Source organism: Mercenaria mercenaria, chromosome 16, assembly GCF_021730395.1.
Source record: "Mercenaria mercenaria strain notata chromosome 16, MADL_Memer_1, whole genome shotgun sequence".
NCBI lineage: Eukaryota > Metazoa > Mollusca > Bivalvia > Venerida > Veneridae > Mercenaria > Mercenaria mercenaria.
Genome location: NC_069376.1, coordinates 37,852,417 through 37,860,837, shown reverse-complemented (window position 1 = coordinate 37,860,837; position 8,421 = coordinate 37,852,417). Strand labels below are relative to the sequence as shown.

The following is an 8,421-nucleotide window of genomic DNA, read 5'->3' as shown; positions in this document are numbered from 1 at the left end:
TACTACTATCATTGAAATCTGGACTAGAATTTTGAAATGAAGCGTTGACAAAAATTTCTAGCAGGGCTTTTTTTCTCTATAAATCTACGTCCGGTCAAAGCAGGTAACCCCAAAGCAAAGAAAGTATGTTCCCCAATTCTGAATTTAACTAGTGTTTACCTTTTAGGAATTTTGCCGGTTTAAAATAGTTTTGCTAATTTGTATGTATATTTTGGTCATTAAAACAACAGTCATACTATTGAACAATTACTGAAAAGCAGTCCATTAATATTTTACACAAAAATATCTTTACACAGATTTTGTTTATTTGCAAATTTTCTCAAATAAAACAGTTTTCAAGAGCATTTTCCTAACTCCACTGGTGTTGATGGCGTTTCCAAAATAATGAAAAAGGACCGGTCTACATAATTTCTACCTCTTATAATGAAATACAATTAATTCGTCAAATCATTCAACGTACAGTCCATAACTTATGAATAATATAGACCTGCAACTATCATTCCTAAGACGTTTCAGTCAAATCACACAAACAGTATACTAGGAGAAGTAGTCCGAACAATGTTTTTTCAGTAAGATGAATAATGGACATAACTCCGGAAAAATATTTCGAGCAGTATGTACCAACGATATGTGCATCTTATTTCAATAAATCCCTTAGGCTTCAATGAAATTTGGAGGTGAATTACTGAAAAAATCTCTTCATAGACTTTATGTATGATAATCAAAGGGCCATTACTCAGTACAAGATCATTTAAATATGAACCTTGTAATACATGTTCAGCTAGAATTTGTACGGATCATTACTATGACATTGTTTTCAAATCCTGCTATTTATGAAGCAGTTCGGGTTCATTCAAAAACTTCTTTTAATGGACCCTAACTCACAAAAAATCGAGGATACGCACAACAAGGCTTCATAATATCATTTCTGTGAAGTTCCGTTCAAATCCTAGCAGAGCATTTTGAGGACCTAGATCAGACTATATGAAGACGGACAGACAGACGTACATATAACGAAGGCAGAAAAAATGTATCAATTGAAATGGGAAACATAGTTTATGGAACTTTTGTAGAATTACTGTCTTTTTCAAAAGAAATCTTATTCTAAGTATATGTATATTTTGGAGAGCTCTTGATAAAACACTTTACTCATGCTTGGTTAAAGTAACTCTTCTAATGTCTTATGAGAACATTCCAATACTAACATTCATTTAAATTGTCCCAAATTTAATTACTTCCTAAAAAAGCATAGAACATAACCAAGACTCAGTTTCATTCAGTCTGTTTATATAATACTTGAATGACGTTCTGTCATGAAAAGGGTGAGCTACTGTAACAGTTAATGAAATAAAAGTATGTCTTGAGAAGACCCCCCAGGATTTACAGCACATTCACAGTTCATTGTCCACATCAACTTAAGCCGACAATGTCTAATTAAAATTAGGCAAACATACGACCAAATTCTGATCTGTGTCACTAGGACAGGTGTCGATATTGGTTCCCCAAATTTTGACAGAGTGATGGTATTTATTGTCCACTGATAATATTTAGGTACGATCGCTCATCTAAAGGTGTTTGTTTATTATTTTAAGTTAAATAAATGTTTGTTTGAAATAACTTTAAATATTCTTAAAATAAATAGATAGGAATGCACGTAAACTAGCAAAAACATAGTTCATAATTTTTTTATTAAAGATCCCTTAAAAAGAATATTTAATGTGCGCTAGAAGATCCTTTTGGTAAGCTAAATCTTGTTGTTTTAGTGGTAAAACATTTGTTGAAAATCACTCACTGTACCATTAAAGAATGGTGGTGGCCGGGCGAGTAATACTGATTTCTTTTTAAGCAACTACAATGCTACTAGACAAATATGAAAAATAAAGACAACATTTGCAATTATTGTAATCAACAATCAAAAATGCAGTTTGATCAGTACCCTTAATGTGAGAATATTTCGGTCGTAGTCATTTGAAACGCAGAACAGTCCTGTTGAATTAATAATATATCGAATTTGTGTAATGCAAATTTTTGACAAGAACGGCCAAAAGGTTTCATTGTAAAGTCTTCTTTCAAACTGCTGATGTTGATTCGAACTGAAATATGATTTTCATGGCCGACTGACGTTTGTTGTGGCAGTGGTTAATATATATCAGTAGGGCCGCGTATATCCCTAAAGTAGTGGTTTATGCCGGATGCGACGGTAAGGCATTTTTATGTATTGGTAGGGCAGCGACTGATATAAAAGTAGGTCATTCGACTATGCCAGTAGGGCAATGGTTAATTACCAGTAGCACAATGGCTTATCCTTAGGGCAGAGGATAATGTACAATTAGCGCAATAGTTTATGTACCTGCAGGGCAATGCTAAAAGCATCGGTAGAGGAATGGTAAGAGTAGTGGTAGCGTTGTGGTTAATGTACCAGTTAGGCAGTGTTAAATGGATCGTTAGAGCTATAGTAAGAGTACTGTTAGCGCTGTGGTTAATGTACAAGTAGAGCAGTGGTTTATGCACTGTTTGGGCAGTGTTAAATGCATCGGTAGAGCAATGGTAATGTACTGATAGCGCAGTTGTTAATGAACCGGTATGGCAGTGGTTTATGCACTGGTAGGACTGTGGCAATATATTTACCTTTATGACGATATTTTATATACCGGCAGTGGAGAGAGTTAATATGTGAATTTGACTTCTTTAAAGACAATGAATTATATTTTTATGTCTAGCTTATTAAGTTTTGAAAAATAGTGTATAGCATTGTGGTCCATATGCTGAACAATTATAGAGGTAATATATAGGTGCGAATCAACTTGTGCATATACATGAATATACTGATGAGAATTTAAATTCAGATAATGCTATAATGCCATTAACCAGGTTTGAATGATAATGGTCATACAAACTGAATTTCAAATGTCAAAAGAATTAGCTAATGTATTTGGCATTTCTAATAAACATTTTTAATGACTGAGCCATTCGAAAATCGAATGCTACTGAAGTAACTAGCCCAGTTTTTGAACATTACTTACCTTTTTTAGTGTGATTTCGTTTATAAGCCATACTTGGATATTATACACTTTAACCTCAGAATTTATTACAAAATGTACGGTTATCAGAACATCATCTTAAAATACAGGCTGTTTTTATTCTTCATAAAAATCTAAGAACGATTTAGTCACTATGATGAAATTAAAATTCCATATTGAGTACAGAATACGTACATGATGTCCAAGCTATGGCTTCGAATACACGATCCAGGTGCCACGAGCGCGATTTCTTAAGGAATATGTTTGCCATGATGCGTTCGCGAAAAACATAACGTTAAGGTGATTTTATGCTTTATAATAAGATAATTTTTTGGATATGAGCAGGTCAAACCTATATGCACAGGTTAACTGAAAATACCTGATTGAATTCATTGGAATATTAATTTTGTAAAAAAAAGCTTAGTTAAGATATGTTAAGTCGTATTTGCTTTATATATATTTCTATACATGTTTTATATTTTCAGCATTATCTGACAGCTATTGGTGGAATCATATCCATACCGCTGGTACTGGCAGAGTACTTCTGTATGGATAAAGACACCCTTGGTGTCAGTGAAGTAATTGGTACTATCATTTTTGTGTCGGGTGTAGCAACAATTCTACAGACAACGTTTGGTGTACGGCTACCTATCGTGCAAGGCAGTACGCCTACTTATCTCGTCCCAACCATTGCCATCATGTCACAATCGCAATGGGAATGCCCGTACAAGATAGCGAGAGATACATACGGGACTAAAGTAAACTTCACTACACTAGGTCTTCCGGAGCCCGGAAGTGCAGGACATCAGGAAATCTGGATGACACGTATTCGAGAAATCCAGGGAGCAATAATGATATCATCCCTATTCCAGGTTGTGATTGGTTTAAGTGGGTGATGACGTTTGCGTTAAGGTTCATTGGTCCTCTCTCTATTGTTCCTGTTGTCACTCTTACAGGGTTTTCTTTGTTTCCGGTAGGATCCCAGCTAGCTTCAGGGCAATGGTGGATTGCACTAATGACTACATCGATGGTTCTCGCTTTCAGTCAATATTTAAAAAATATTAAGATACCAGTATGTACTATTGACAAAAAACGCGGCTGCAGAAGAAGCAGGCTTGCTTTCTTCAATCTATTTCCGGTATTACTGGCTGTAATCATCTCTTGCGGTATTTGTATAATACTGACCGTAACTGATGTCTTGCCAAATGACCCTGATAAATGGGGTTATACAGCAAGAACAGATACGAACCTGTATGTCATGAGAGAGGCTAAATGGTTCAGATTCCCATATCCAGGACAGTGGGGCGTTCCTACTTTAAGTGTAGCAGGTGTTTTTGGCATGCTTGCAGGAGTGTTGGCGGCGATGTTAGAATCTGTCGGTGATTACTACGCATGCGCAAGGTTAGCAGGAGCGCCACCGCCACCAACACATGCGATCAACAGGGGAATTTTTATTGAGGGAATAGCTTGCGTATTGACAGGAGCATGGGGTTCAGGCAATGGCACAACATCATTTAGTGAAAATATCGGTGTAATTGGAATAACTAAAGTCGGAAGCAGACGTGTTGTGCAGGTTGGCGGGTGTATTATGGTTATTCTTGGTTGTTTTGGCAAATTTTCCGCTCTGTTTACTCTAATACCCTCGCCTGTTTTCGGAGGGCTGTTTATGGTGACATTTGGAATGGTAGCTGCGGTTGGTCTATCTAACCTACAGTATATTGATCTGAACTCCCCGAGAAATCTATGCATCCTGGGAGTATCGCTTTTCTTCGGGGTCAGCCTGCCGTTCTGGTTACAAGGTAATGACGCAATCCATACCGGGAGTGACGTATTAGATCAAATACTGTCTGTTTTACTCGGCACGAGCATGTTTGTGGGCGGCGTTGTAGGATTTGTTTTAGACAACACTATTCCAAGTACTGAAAGAGAAAGGGGTATTAGAGCATGGCGGGAGGAAAGTTTGAAACCTCACGAAAAGAATTCAATGGCTGATGAAAGTGTGTACAATCCTCCATTTTTCACAAATACGTTATACAACTTCAGAGCGTTAAGGTATGTCCCGATTTGTCTAACGTTTTTGAACAGGACTGACGAATTTTTGGATATACCCATGGATGTGTCGATTAACATTGCCTATGAAAGTGATGATGCGAAAGCTGGAGGAATGGTTTCAACAAAAATGTAATTAATTTGATTTCTACATTTTATTAAACTTTAACACATAAGTTGTAAATAATCAAATATTTGATACCTAGGGAATTAATCATTGATGTGTCATCTGTTTACAATGTTCTTTCATAGAATTATAACGTTATAAAGTGTCAAGAATATCATAATAATTATGATTATTAAAAGTGTCGACATATATATTTGACAAAATTTTGCGTGAATTTGGGAGAATAGACCTTTAATCGTTTCAGGCCGTTTTTGCAAATTCACATAAATTATGTTTGCGTGAAGTAGGCCTATTAGATTTAGTCAGCCGATTAACAAATCCCAAATAAATCTGTTTCAATGCTTAGAATTTTTGACGTCATAATGTTATCCGCAGTGCATTTGTGTGTGTGTGTGTGTGTGTGTGTGTGTATGTTCACGCGCGCGCGCGCGCGTGTGTGTGTGTTTTGTTTATGTGGTATTTTGTTTTATTTCTTAGCAAATTCTTGTTGCACTGTTTTTATTGCCGCCACCGTCCCGCTCCGTTTTCAATACTAATGACATACTGACACCATTTTTGCTCGCTATTTACTTGCTTGATATATTGATACTCTCATGGATAATGATCTGATGTCGTGGCGGGCATCGGTGGGCTCATTTGAAAACCATCAGCAGTTGACCAGCCAGTGCAAACTATATATATACTGTGTACCCAGTTAGTTCTATTTTAAGAATGTTGGTTCTTGTTTTTTCTTTATGCCGTCTACATATTTTCAGAATGAATTATCTGTGTCGAGCATATATAAATTTCAATTTTGTAACAAGTATAATATTATTTATAGGCCACGTAAAAAGTTCATCAAACAAAATCACTTTTACTAGTTACATAGATAATCAGTCTTTAATGTTAAATGATCTCTTGAATATGAACTATGTTATATATTGTGTACTTGATAAGTATGTCTGGTGATGTTGAAAGTAATCCGGGCCCTCTTATTAGTAAAGAACACCGCCTTTCAATGTTCCATCAGAATATTCGGAGTATACGGAATAAATTTGACTTCATCGCAGAAAACTTTATAGAAATGGAAGTCCTATGCTTCACTGAATCAGTTTGGGTGAAAATTAGAGATGAAAAAAAAAACAATCTTATTTATAATTTTCAATATATAGACCACCTCATTATAAGGTCGATATTTTGGATAAACTGAACAGTTGTCTTGAAATGGCATTATAATTAAGGCAACAGGTAATAATGTTTGGAGATATAAATGAAGATCAATTAAATATAAACAATCATAAATTTAAAGATGTACTTTTAGTAAATAACATGACTAATATTATTAATACGCCGACAACTATTACGCAAAATACTCAAACATTACTAGATCTTATAGCAGTAACAAACGATATCCATGTTTTTGACTCAGGTACTTTTGAAGCAAAAAGTGAAATTAGTGACCATTTTGGAACCTATGTTTACCTCAAAGTTGATTTCGATTCTAACAAACCTTTAAAAAGCAGAGTCTAGAATTATAAAAAAGCCAACTTTGTTAAATAATTTAATCAGAAATACAGATTGGACGCAAAATAATAGTGTAGATGAGTCTTGTTCTATTTTTACAAATAAATTGATGAATCTTGCAAAACAGTGTATTCGAACATATTATGCGCTAGTAAGGCCGAAAGATAAACCTTGATACAACAGTAATATCCGAAGGAGTGCTCGACAAAGAGGCAATTTCACAAGGCTCTGACTATCTAATGTAGATAAAGAGAATACTCTGAATAAATTCTTTGTATCGATTTGTCAGGTAGATGAAACTAATAAGCAAATTCCAAACTTTATTTTTTAAAACACATGCAAGTCTCTTGGACTTTATTATTTAAGAACGGGAGGTTACAGATATTCTAGGAAATTTATTTACCAACAAAGCATCTGGAGCAGATGAAATAAGCCATAAAATGTTAAAAGGAAACATCAATAACGCTTTGAGTTACATTCTGTTTACTTTTTAATATTCATTGTCGAAGCATTTCTTAATATTGAAACAGCATGTTGTCTCTGTTATTCAAGGATAAACATGGACCATCAAACTATAGACCAATCTCTCTCATAAACTGCATCGACAAAGGAATCAAACATATATATATATAACCACGTACACGACAATTCTTTAATATTTCAAAACCAGTCTAGATTGTCTACTAGGTTATTCCACGGTATACCAACTTATTGACACATACAATCAAATCTGTAAAGCTATAGACAACAGAGATTCTACTTGCATCGTTTTCTGTTATATATCCAAAGCATTTGATAGGGTATGGCATAAAGGTTTTGTTTTTAAACTTCCAACAGTATAGAATTCTTGGAAATTTGATCAGATGGTTAGGTAATTATTCAAAAGATAGATCTCAGAAAGTTTTCGTGTCTTCAACCTTTTCAAAAATCAAGTTATTTAGATGGGGGTGTTCCACAAGGGTCAGTGTAAGATCCTCTATTAATCCTTTTTTACGTCAACGATATAGCAGACGGGTCATGGCATCAACCATCTCAAATATTATATCTAAAGCATCGAAAATCCTTGGTTCTATGAAAATGCTAAAATTTAAAGTTCAAAGAAAAACAATGTATCACATCTATATCTCTTATATTACGACCTCAGCTAGAATATGCTTCTTTAGTTTGGGATAATTGTGCACAATATGAAAAAATACCTTAGAAAAATTACAATATGGGGTAGCTTTGGTAGTTACTGGCCTAAAATTGGATAACGTCAAAAACTATTTTAATGTACAAAGCCAAAAGCCAATTATGACCACAGTACTTGACACAGTTACCTCCCCCCCCCCCCCCCCCCCCCCACCCCCCCCACCCCCCCCCCCCCCCCCCCCCACCCCCCCACATACAGTTGACTCAGCTTATGACAATCACTACTGGTTAAGAAATAATGTCGACTACGCTTCAGTAACAAGAAGAACTGAAAGTCTCTTTTACCATCAGCATTACAACTTTGGAAGGATCTTCCGTTAAATATTCGTGACTCAGAATAACTATCTTCTTTTAAAAGTAAACTGAAAGAATTGTCTCAACCGACAGTAGTTACATCTTTTTTCACAAAAGGTGAAAGATTTTCATTTGTTCATCATGCCCGTTTTAGAAATAACTGTAGTAATCTAAATTCTGATTTGCATAATAATCATCTACTGTGAATGTGGTGCTGAGAATGAAAATGCTGAGCAT

The 8,421-nt window shown here is 35.3% G+C and overlaps 1 pseudogene; it reads left to right on the top strand.

Moving 5' to 3' along the window:
* Window positions 1-3,451: 3,451 nt before the first annotated feature.
* Window positions 3,452-7,148, top strand: LOC123539977 (solute carrier family 23 member 2-like; annotated as a pseudogene).
* Window positions 7,149-8,421: the final 1,273 nt, after the last annotated feature.